Raw genomic sequence first — 13,058 nt, forward strand, 5'->3', positions numbered from 1 at the left:
TCATCAGTAATTGCAGCCACAGAGCACCTCTCCTTTCGGAAATGCTGAGATGGCAATGAGTAGTTTCGTGGCCATTAGGCACTCAAAATTGAAGGAAAGTAGGCCATTCTGAGCCTTGTCAGCTCCACTGCTCAACAGACCATGGCCGGACTTCTACTCAAACACCATTTCCCTCAAGTTCAATGTTCAAATGCATTGACAGAGACATCACCTACAACCCTGAGGTTCCTTTTTGCTGCCAGCCAGGCAGAATTTCTACTTTTTGGTGTTGTAAACTGTACTCATGAAAAGATACATACACATAAAAGAGAAATGCGAAACAAAGAAAGAAATGTTAACAAACTGACTATGCAAGTACATAAAAAGTAAATATTCAGTGATAAATTATGTCCAAGGTAAGAGTCCTTACTCGAGTCTCTGATTGAGTTTGTCGTTGAGGCGTCTGAAGGTGGAGGGGTAGCAGCTGTTCCTGAACCTGGTGGGGCAAGTCTTCAGAATTAGAATCAGAAATTATTGTCATGGACAAGTCATAAAATTCGGTGTTTTGCGGCAGTATCAAAAGACAAACGTTTATATTAAGAACGATCTTACAGGGTTAATATAAATTAAAATATGTCAATAATAGAGCACGAAAAGTAAAGCAGTGTCTTTGGTTCATTGATTATTCAGGAATCTGATGGCAATGAGGAAGAAGCTGTCCTTGTGCCGCTGAGTGCTCGTCTTTAGGCTCATGTACCTTTTCCCCGATAGTAGCAGAATGAAGAGGACATGGGGCTGGGTGGTGGGGATCTTTGAGGACAGAGGCAGCTTTTTTAAGACACCGCCTCATGTAAATATCCTCACTGGAGTCAAGTCTGGTGACTGTGATGTCGCAGGCCTTGTTAACAACCCTCTGGAGGTTATTCTTGTCCTGAGATTTGGGGCCTCTCTACCAGGCAGTGATGCAACCAGCCAGAATTCTCTCCACGGTATGCCTGTACGGCAACAGTGAAGACAGAGAATGGTTGATGGTGATGATTGCTGCTGCTCTCCGTCAATACTGTTCCTCGTAACATTTTCTCAGTGGAGGGGAGGGTTTTGCTTGTGATGTACTTGGCTCTGTCCTCTACCTTTTGCAGTGTTTTCCATTCAAATATTGGCACTGTCATACCAGACTACTTTCCTTTACATATTTGCACAAGTTTGCTAAGGTTTCTGATGTCATAACTAACTTTTGCAAACTCCTAAAGAAGTAGAGGCACTGATATGCTTTCTTCACAATGACGTTAGTGAGTTGGGTGCAAAGATCCTCCGAAACAGTGACTTCCACGAATTTACATTTTCTTGCCCTCTCCACCTCTGATCCCCCCCCCCCCTCCCCCCCCCATAATCACTGGATCATATATCTCTGATTTTCCCTTGCTGAAGTCAACAATCAGCTCCTTAGTTTTGGTGACATTGAATGCAAGGTTGTTGTTGGTGCATCATTCATCCAGGTATTTAATTTCCTCTCTGTATGCTAACTCATTTCCTTTTTCTATAGAACCCACCTCTGTGATATCATCAACAAATTTATGTGTCATACTGAGCCACACAGTAATAGGTGTAAGGTGAGTAGAGTAAGGGGCTAGGAACACAGCCCTGTGATGCTCTAGTACTGATGGACATTGTGGAGGGAATGTTGTGCTCTACTATATACCACTGAATTCTTTTAATTTCAATCAATGACCGAATGTCCACAGCCCTCCAAAGATTCACCATACTGTGACTAAAGATATTTCTCATTATCTCAATCCTAAATAAACTAATGCCACTTTGATCTTGGATCTAGAAGCTTTGACCAGGGGAAATATCCTCCCTGCATTTACCCCTATAATAATTTTGTAATTTTCTATGAGGTCGGCTCTCATTCTTCTCATCTCTGGAGATCGGTGACCTAACTAAGTCCATCTCTCCTCATATGACAGACCAGCCATCCAAGGAATTAATCTGCTCAATCTTCTTTATGCTCCACGAGCACCCAAATCCTTTACTGATAACGAGACCAAAGCGCTACCTAGGTGGGAAAGGTTTAGAGCGATGAACCAAACAGGCAAATGTGACCGGTTCAGGTGGACACTTGGTTGGCATGGAAGAGTTGGGCCGAAATGCTAGTTTCTATGCTGCAAAATGCGTTGACTCCTGCAAAAGAAATTAGTTAACTGCATTCAGCATATACCTTTTCGACATGATAACAAAGTGTGAAGAAAGAACATCAGAGGTAAAAGGCTCTGTGATTCAGTGCATGTGGTCGACTTATGACCATCTTATTGAGGTATTGCATTTGTGCTTGGTCAATACCAGCTTTTGCTTTCTCAAGCTTGTTCTTCTAGACATTAGAGTCAACACCCTTGTTAATCCATAGAATGGGAATGATCACACTAATTCTCATATTGTGGGTTTCTTTTGGATTTTTCATGTACAAACTTGGAAGGAACCTTCAGAAAGAGGTTTATTTGCATATTTAAGTTGCTGCACTTGTTGGACAATTGGGCCGGGAGAAACAAATGGATCAATTCTCCTGATAAATTTGTGGGAATGAGTGATAGAGCTTTTGTTCATATATTGGTTGTATTCTGCTTGCTGTATTGTGTAGTTTCTCACATCATTTGGCCCTCAAAGTAGAAGACTTTTCACTGCGTGAACATTCTCATGGTCATTTGCAATCAGAAATGGAAATACCCAGAAGCTACTGAAATGGAAGCTGCTCGTACTCATCTGGTTTAGCCCTCGTGTCCTACTATCTATAACATGTAAACTACATTTGTAAAGAAGATTAGATTCATTCATATAGTTTAAAAGGAGTTGGGATGTTGTAGAGAAGTTGCATAAAACACTGGTGAGGCCGCATTTGGAGTATTAGGTGCAGTTATGGTCACGTAACTCCAGGAAGACATCAACAAGATTGTAAGAGTGCAGGGGAAATTTACAAAAGTGTCGCCAGAATTTGAAGAACTGAGCTCCAGGGAAAGGTTAAACGGGTTAAGGCTTTATTCCCAGGAGCGTAGAAGAATGAGATTTGATACTGCTATACAGAATTATGATGGCTATAGATGGAGCGAATGCAACCAGGCTTTTTTCCACTGAGGTTAGGTGAGATTAAAAGCTGGAGGACATGACTTAAAGATGAAAGGGGAAAGGTTTAAAGGGAATATTAGGCGAAAATTCACACAGAGAATGGTGGGAATATGGAAAAAGGTGCTAGCTGAACTGTTGAATCCAGGCTCAATTTTAACATTTGGTTTATGAGATGGGCATGGAGGGATATGTTCTGGGTGCAGGTCATTGGAGCTAGACAGAATAGCAGTTTGGCACAGACGAGAAGGGTGAAAGGGCCTGTTTCTGTGGTTCGATTGTTCTCATTGTTGGAAATTATGTAATCAATACTTATCGTTTGTAGGTTTAAACTCTGACCACCCTTCAGAAGAAAGTAATATGACAAGGTTAGGGTGGTACAGTTAATGTTGAGGTTATCATCAAATTATTGCAGTATCACCAACCCTGGTTTGAATCTGGCACTGTCTATAAGGAGAATGCTCCCCCCACCCCCACCCGTGTATCCATGGGCTTTCTCTGGCTTCCTCTCATTTTTCCAAAGATGACAGGGTAACTGGTGTGGTTGGGCAATGTAGGTTTATGGGCTGGAAGGGTCTGTTACAATGCTATATATCTAAGTTTAAAAAAAAATCTCATAACTTACTTAGTTTATCCTATTACTTTACTTTCATGTTTAGAACTTTCTTTGACCACATTTTATCTCAGTTCTGAAATGTTGTTGTCGGTAAGGCTATGTTTGGCAAAGAATGTAGATTGCAGAGAATATAAAAAGTGCTGTAGTTCTGTGCTTATCTCTTAACAGATGTAAGAACAAAAGAGAAGAATGTGAAGCTTGTCAAGTTCCATCCTTCCATCCACCATGGATGGCATATTCTTACCACAGACTCTATCTCACGTTTATTTTTCTATGGAAACATCTGTAATAATATTATATCTCCCATCTCCATATTGGCACCATGTTCTATTGTCTGGCATACAAGAAACAACATGTTCTGTACGGTATCTGATCCTCACCATCAATGTGAAATAATATTCAGCTTAATTTTCCCTTTTAGAACATAGAAATAGCACACTACAGGCCCTTCAGCCCTTGTAGTTGTGCTGACCCATCTATTCCTTTAAAAAAATCCTTAACCCTCTCTACCCCTTAACCCTTTATTTTTCTTCCATCCATGTGTCTGTCTGAGAGTCTCTCAGCTGCCCCTAATGTTTCAGCCTCTATCACCATCCCCAGCAAGGCATTCCAGAAACCCACAACTCTCTGCAGAAAAAACCTACCCCTATAATGAGGTAACCAGAACTGAACACAATACTCCAAATGTGGTCTTACCAGAGATTTGTAGAGTTGCCACATGACCTCTATACTCCTGAACTCAATCCCCCTATTAATGAAGGCCAGTATCTTTATCCCGATGGAAGCAGAGTGAAGATGGTGTGGCCTGCATGGTGGGGGGAGTCTTTGAGGTTAGAAGCTGCTTTTTTAAGACACCATCGATGTCCTCGATGGATTGAAGTCTGGTGCCTGTGATGTCACCGGCCCAGTTAACAACCCTCTGGAATTTATTCTTGGCCTGAGAGTTGGTGCCTCCAGTGATGCAACCAGCCAAAATGCTCTCCGCAGTACACCTGTAGAAGTTTATGAGTGTCTTCAGTGACGGACTGAATTTCCTTAGACACCTAACAAAGTAACCTTTCTTTGTGACTGCATCAATGTGGAGGCTCCAGGACAGATCCTTGGAGAAGTTAACACCCTGGAAATTGAAGTTTTTGACCCTCTCCTCTACTGAGCTCTCGATGAGGACTGGGTCATATTCCCCGACTTTCTCCTGGTCAACAATCATCTCCTTGATTTTGCTAACATTGAGCGCAAGTTTGTTGTCGTTACACCATTCAACGACCTGATCTATCTCCCTCCTGTAGGCTTCCTCATTGCCATTTGTAATTTTGCCGACAACTATGGTGCCATCAGCAAACTTGTAGATGACATTGAGGAGAGTCATATGGAGGCCATAGCCAAAAGAAAGGTAGAGAAATGGCTGCTGTGGAATATTCTGGAATTGAATCTTCCCAGTAAAAGTGGCCATGTTATTACTTTTAAATGACTCTGAATTAAAACAAGCTGTTGTGACATAAAGGTGACTTTGGGATATGGATGCTTCGTGGCATGATATTGAGGCAAGATGGCAGAATTTTAAATCAGAGGTCAAGGTTCTCTACACATGATATATGGCTATAATGTCACATTATTTGTTCTTTTAGCCCTGACTGGTTTCTTCCCTGGTGGTCACATTGACACCAAGGTTTTAATTGTTGTAGGAGTGAGAAAACTCCAGACAAAATGTACTGGGGATTGTAGGTCAATTAGGTGTAATTGGGTGACATGGGATTATAGGTCGAAAAGGCCTGTTACCATGTAGAATGTCTAAATTTTTAAAAAAGTTTGGCTCACCATCTAGATCTGATCCCTCTCCCCAGTGGGTTGAAGAAGGTTTCTGGTCTGAGAAATGTGGCAGTAAGGTTTATTCGTAAACTACTATTAGGGTCTAATCCAAGAAGTGGGAGAGCCCCAGCCCTCCACCCTGAGAATTAATGGTTTGGTTGAGGTTGAGATTTTTTTTCTGATGAATTTGGGGTTATGTGGGGGACAAAGGAATCACCTTGGCTCCTGTGCCACAATAGGGACCACAAAATTTCTCCTTGCCTCATTGCAAAATCTGGCACTGATGAAACAAAGTATTAGAAAAGTGAATGCAGTTAAAGATAATTACAGGATTAAAAGAATTATTGTGGGATGGATTCTAAACATAGTCAATATTAAATGCTGGAGAGAATCATGGAAGAATGGGAAATCTTAGAAGCCAGTATAGAGAAAAACAAAATGACACATGAATAAATAGCAATTCAAGTAGAAAATTTGATTTATAACATATTTTAGAAATTTGGCATTTCTAACTATCCAGAAATTTTCCTTTCTCATTGTTTTTGTTTACATGTCACAGTTTATTTCATGCAGTTGATCCAAAAGGTAATTGTACCTATCCTCAGTATTATCAATGGTTGGTCATAAAAGTCCTGGAAAGACTATTTAAAGTTGTGCTTGGAAAGTGGAGAAAACTAGTTTTGGAATTTCATCTCATATTTGTGTGTCAAAAAATGCAATAATTTCTCTTAGTTCGTTGTGTTTCCTATACTTCTAAACTATCGACCTTAACATAAATGGCAACTGCTATTTGTTACATCACAGACCAACAGCAAGAGAAATTCACCAAGACAATATCATTTTAAAAACAATATATTTATTATTAACTATGAATATTATATGCACAAATATACATATGTCTGTCTGTGTGTGTGTGTGTGTGTGTGTGTGTGTGAGATACCCAAACCATTACAGCTTAGACAAAATTCTGGAAAGTCAATTCTAATTTAAATCATAGAAATCCTCTGCTGAAACTCAGATTTTTAAACTGATGTACAGAGGTAATCATTAAGGAGGTGAGAATGTGAGGTCAGACTCAAACTCATGAATCCTTGTTGAGTTGCTTCCAGAGAAATGTCTTTTCCTACAAATGTTTGTCGCAACTCCCATCTTCCTTACATAGAAACATAGAAGATAGGAGCAGGAGTAGGTTATTCAGCCCTTTGAGCCTTCTCCGCCATTCAATGAGATCATGGCTGATCTTAAAAGTTCAGTACCCCGTCCCCGCCTTCTCTCCGTAACCCCTAATTCCCTTATACTGAAGAAATATATCTAATTCCCTCTTAAATATATTCAATGAACCTGCCTCTGTGGCAATGAATTCCACAGATTCACCACCCTCTGGGTAAATAAATTCCTTCTCACCTCGGTTCTAAATGGTTTGCCTATTATCCTCGAACCATGGCCCCGGGTTCTGGACTCTCCCACCATTGGAAACATCCCTTCTGCATCCATTCTGTCCAGTCCTGCCAGAATTTTATATGTCTCTATGAGATCCCCTCTCAATCTTCTAAACTCCAGCGAGTACAATTCCAAATTGCGCAATTTTTCCTCATAAGTTATTCCTGCCATTCCAGGTATCAGCCTGGTGAATCGCCTTTGCACTCCCTCCATTGCAAGAACATCCTTTCTCAGATAAGGCGACCAAAATTGCACACAATACTCCAGGTGTGGTCTCACCAAGGCTCTGTACAGCTGCAGTAAGGTATCCTTATTCCTATACTCAAACCCTCTTGTTATGAAGGCCAACATACCATTTGCCTTTTTAACTGCCTGCTGTACCTGCATGCTCGCCTTCAGTGACTCTGCTCGCCTTCAGTACGTAGTGGAAACAAAATGTGTGACCTCCACAATGCTTCCAAAACTCTGTCATGTCTTCTGTAAGTGTTCCAGACACATGAGTTTCAATCACATGTCTCGCTTACCACTCTCTTTAAGTGTGCCATCTGTTTTTCTTGAATAAACACCATTGTTCTTTTCTTCTCCCAAAATATCAACTTTGAGTAATGTTCCTACTTGATGGTGGCTTCTGTCTGACCGCCAAAAGTTTTTCTGTGAAAGATTTACAGCCTGTCTTAACCCTTAAAGTAACACTCATTAAAAAACATGAGCTTGTAAATGAGTTGTTCCCAGAAAAACATACAGTACAACTCCATTTATCCAAAATGGTCGAGACCAGGCCTATTTCGGATAAAGGATATTTTCGGATAACTGGTAATTTTTAAAAAAACAGCCCAGCATCAACAGGAAATCACTTGTAACAGTGATTAATCAACAAGGGAAGGCTTTTAAAGCATGAAGTAATGTTTAATTCTCACCAATTTTCAACCTGTGTCGTCAGTTCGCCTCTGACAAAATTTTGGATAACTGAGGATTTCTGATTGTTTTAGATATTCTCAATAAATGAAATCCTCAATTATCCAAAAAAAATGTCAGAGCCAAACATATGTCAATTTCGGGACCGAAGAAGTTTGAATAACTGAGGATTTCAGATAATCCAATTTTGGATAATCCGAGTTGTACTGTAGTTGAAGGGCTGACCAAATAATTTATTTTTCTTCATTGGAATTGCAGAAATTCATTGGAAGAAGGTAACATGGTTAACATAACCGTGCCAGTACAGTGTCGCTGACCCAGGTTCAAATCCAACGCCATCCAAAATGAGTTTGTACGTTCTCCCCATGTCTGCATGGGTTTTTCCAGGTGTTCCAGTTTCCTCCCATCTTCCAAAGCATACGGGGTTGTAGGTTAATTTGGATGTAATTGGGCGGCACAGGTTTAAATGGCCAGAATCGTCTTCTACCATGTTGCAAATAAAATTTTAAAACTTCAAAAATTTAACAAAGGCAGACCAAACAAGTTTCAAAACATGGAATTAACCAACCAATTACCCATCCTTAAATTTGGAAGTTTGTTTGAATCTATCAACAAAAATATTTATTGGTCACTTGGAGCATTTTTGAATAGAATGGGAGAATTTCCATTTGACAACATAAACTTTTGCCAATGGCTGATCTATGTTCACAGAATCAGTGAAATGTTACAGCATGGAAGGAGACCCCTCAACGATTGAGTCCATGAAGCACAATGAGAGAGCATTCCATGTGATCCCGCTCCTCCAACTCTTTTCAGACAGAGCATAATTGAATTGGTCTCCCAGCACCCCCTCGGCCAAGCATTCGACCATGGTGAAGAACTTCTGTCTCCTCTGCCTTCCTGATTTTAAATACCTCCATCAAATTTGCTTCAAACCTCGTCAGTTCTAATGAGAGCTGCCCCAACTTCTCCAATTCTTTCCACTAAATTCAATTTGCACGTTCCTGGAATCACTCCAGAAAATCCTTTCTGCACCCACTCTTGGACTTTTGTAACTTTCATGAAATGTTCTCCGAGAAAGCAGCACATTAGCATCACTTTGCATGATCATGTCCACGATGTCACTTAAAAATGTGTTTGCAGAGGACTTAGAGATGCCCTTCTACTTTCTTGCAACAGATAAACAGGTCTTGGAGAGCTTAAAGGATTAAAGTGCCACAACTATTTTCCATTTGATCTTTCTTTAATTTACAGGGGAACAATAGGGGGCTGTTGATGAGATTTAAATTTTAAATTTAGACATACAGCACAGTAACAGGCCTTTCTGGCCCATGAGTCTGTGCTGCCCAAGTTCCCCAATTATCCTACACCCCTGGTTTTTAAAGGGTGGGAGGAAACTGGAGCCGCCAGGGAATACCCATGCAGACGCAGGGAGAATGTGCAAACTCCTTACAGACACTACTAGATTCAAACCCCCGTTGCTGTCACTGTAATAGCACCGTGCTAACCACTACGTTAACCTTGCCACTCTTGGATAGCTGGGATATTCTGTAGCAGTTAACTCTCTCACTGGTTCAATGTTGAAAATTTTAATAAAAACTAAAGACAAATAACGCCGACTGAGGACAAGCAGATTCTCTTAATTCTTTCTACCAGTACAACCTTGTAAGTTGTGGTATAAAATAAACATCCTGCTCTGTTAAGTTTGAGATTGTCAAAATAATATTGAATTTTACAGGATAGAAACATACTGTTGACCAATTAGTCAGTGCTTACGCTGCATGTTGACTTCTTACCCGCTCTATAGCAGTCATATCTATGACCTTGAAATGAAATGCATTTATCAAACTGATTTGGATGTCCAATGGGTTTAAAATCCCATTCATGACTCCACAAACACCCTTTTAAATCTTATTTACAGCACATTATTCCAATTATGCATATATACTGTGGATTAAATATTGCCGAAGGAGACAAGCTATTGGATGTAATTACATATTAACCGGTCATATCTTTCTGTAACAAGGAGTATTTTGCTAATCAGACAGTATTTGCGGAGAGAGAAGTAAAGAAATGTTCCAGTTTGGTGACCTTCTAACAAGATTTTAGAATCTTAAATAAGTTTTTATTCCCCTCCACGCTTGCTACCTGACCTGCCAAGTTCTGCCATCATTTTTTTTTTGTAGAATTCCAAAGTAGAATCGTGCAACACCAGAACAGACCCTTTGACTCACGATATCTGCACTGAACGTGAGACCAAATTACTTCCAATTTCCAACATATGTCATTTCTTTCGAAGCTTGTGGGTGTGAATCAAAATGAGCATGCTCTTTCTGGGGGATAGCCTGCCTATTCTTTGAAGTAAGATTGTCTACCCTGGGTTTATCAGTGGGTGAATGAAAGCGAGAGAGCGAGAAATGAAAACAATGTGAGATTTTTGTCAGGAGTGGGTCTCCCTTGTCTCCCCTGTGATCCCAACTGCCAACAAGCTGCTTGACATTATCTATATCTGCAAGACATTAGCCTTCTATGACCTGGTTTGTTGGGTATTCACAGCTGCCCAACCTCTAGGGAGGGGCACGATCAAGCCCTGCTGTTTTGAAAGATGAAGTTTGAAAAAAATGATGCTCTTTAATCTTTTATGTGCAGATCTTGTGTAATTGTTTAATAACTGACATATGTCTCCTAAACCTCTTCATCTGTAATAAAGTGACCCTTTGGAAGAAAAACAATTTTTCTTCTCTCTTGTATGGAAAATAGCAAAAGTATTACCTGGAAATCAGAGTTCTGGGGTAAGTGAGTGAGCATGTGTGCTGCAGAGAGAAGGGAAGGTTAGGTCTGATTATGGCGTCTTTGTAATCCAGCAGTCAAACCTGGACATTTCCAATGATTATCAACTGTTGGAATGTTAAGTGGAACACAATAAGACAACATTTTCCTATAACCAGCTAATTGCAGTCTCAGAAAGTTTACTAGTGATTAACTGTTTCAAAGAAAGTGCTAACTTGACTGTATTTAATGTATTCTATTCTAGTCAAGTAGCTTAAACCAAATATGAAGATTGCTAAAATGTTGCAGTGATGCAATATTTAGTAATTAGTTTTGATAACATTGCATTTTATTATTGCACTCATTTTGGGTCACACTCTCAAGCTTACATGTTTCTCCATGGCCTTTCACACCCTGTCAACGCGCAGATTGGAGGAACAACACCTCATATTTCGTCTGGGCACCCTCCAACCCCAGTTCACTGCATTCCACTAATCAGCTTGCCATTTCCCCCCTCCCACCCCTCTTAACGAGTTATTCCAGTTCCTACTTCCTTTATATCTCCACCCAGCCTAGACTCCTCCCTCCCTTCCTGAGGTCCTCCCCCCTCTCCACCTTTTGTTTGGACATCTCTCATGTTCCCCCACACCTTGATGATGGGCTCCAGCCTGAAACGTTGGTGATAGATCTTTACCTTTGCTACATAAAGGCACTGTTTGACCTGCTGAGTTTCAGCATTTGTGTGTTTTTTTACTTAGCTGCGGTGTCAACAGAATCCTGCGTTTTACCTTTTATCTTGTTTCATGATTCATCTCAGAAATATTACCTAGATCTCTCACTATATATTTATCATGTGAGTTGGGACAACAATGTCAAAAATCTTAGGGCATGATATTATTCTGAATTAAGTTTCTGCTGATAATCTGGCAAATTTTAAGATACGAAATTACATGTACGGGAAGCAATATGTGCACGGGGCAGCACAGTTAATATAGCAGTTAGTGCAACACTATTTATTACAGAGTAAAACTCTGTACTGGATTGGACTGGAGTGGCTGCGGGGGCTGCGGAAGTGCTGGAGGCAGATCTATGGACACTTGGTGACTCGGGGTGGGGAAGGGGGAATTCTCTTTTGCTTCTCCCTCTCTCTGACTGTAGAACAGACTGTAAGAGGAGCATAGGCAATTCCTGCCAGTGGTGAATCTGTCTGCCTTGCAGCAGGGAAAAAGAAATTTCTTGTTATATGACACAGTTTTGTTCCTATGATAATAAATTGAATCTTGAAACACAAAAGTGTGCAGATGCTGTGATTGTAGTAACAACACACTGAATTGCTGGAGGAGCTCAACTGGTCTTTTCGGCGTCCTTAGAAAGCAACGATATATTGCCCAACGATTCTGGCCTGATAAGGAGTTTGCACATTCTCCTGTGTCTGCGCAGGTTTCCTTTGGATGCTTCAGTTTCTTCCCATGTTCCAAAGATTTATGGAGTTAGTAGATAAATGGGTCACATGAGTGTATTTGGGCAGGGCGGGTTTGTGGACCAAAAAGGCCTGTTACTGTGTTGTATCTTTACATTTAAGGAAAGAATGCATTGCAAAATATATGCTGGGGTTGTGATATTCAATGCTCTGCACCACTTTGATCTCGTGTAAATCAGACTCCGATGACTGGTAAAAATGCAACAAAAGACGATGCTAACTGCCTTGTTTATCGGGGTGCATTTTTTGCCGTTTATTAGCACCAGCCGGAATCATGATTATACTTCTTAGAGAAGGGTGCTGTCCTGGAAGTGAAGTTTGTTCTATAGGTTTTGGTTGGCACGTGGGTGGGAACAGGCTCTTGGGTTTTCATGTGAATCTCTGGAAGTAGGTGAGGTATCAAAGCAATCTACGTCCAGCATCCCAGTGAGCTAGATCAAACATGAAATGCTGCTATTATGTTACACACTCAGGTAAATACCTAGGACCTAGTAAATACTCATTACAGTTTATCTTTTCTTTATCTCCCACATTAATTGTTTTAATGTAGTCAATCAAAAAATAGCTTTTATAAGTGGACCAAATCTCCTTTAATGTATACTTTGTATAAAATATGTATAATATAGTACATCTAATTTCATTCCGTAGCTTTGTAATAATATGAAGGGCATATAAAATATTGCCTTCATGTGTAGTTTATTCTAAAAGACAATTTGCACTAACTTCAAGATTTCCGTTATTCTTTCTGTTTTGGTAACACCATTAGTTGAACTGCTGCCTCACAGCTCAAGTCATCTGGGTTCAGTCCTGACCTCCAGTGCTGTCTGTGAAGATTTGTTCTCTCTGCTTATGACAGTGTGGGTTTCCTTCAGGTGTTCCCCCTACGTCCAGAAGGCACGTATAGGTTGATAGGTTCATTAGTTGCTGTAGATCATGTGA

The 13,058-nt window shown here is 40.4% G+C and overlaps 1 protein-coding gene across 1 annotated transcript in view; it reads left to right on the top strand.

Annotated features, from left to right (window-relative positions):
• The window catches only part of prdm5 (PR domain containing 5), a 516,233-nt gene that overhangs the window by 317,096 nt on the left and 186,079 nt on the right, over positions 1 to 13,058 (top strand). The gene's annotated exons all lie outside the window — the stretch shown is intronic.

The sequence above is a fragment of the Narcine bancroftii genome, chromosome 3 (assembly GCF_036971445.1).
Source record: "Narcine bancroftii isolate sNarBan1 chromosome 3, sNarBan1.hap1, whole genome shotgun sequence".
Classification (NCBI taxonomy): domain Eukaryota; kingdom Metazoa; phylum Chordata; class Chondrichthyes; order Torpediniformes; family Narcinidae; genus Narcine; species Narcine bancroftii.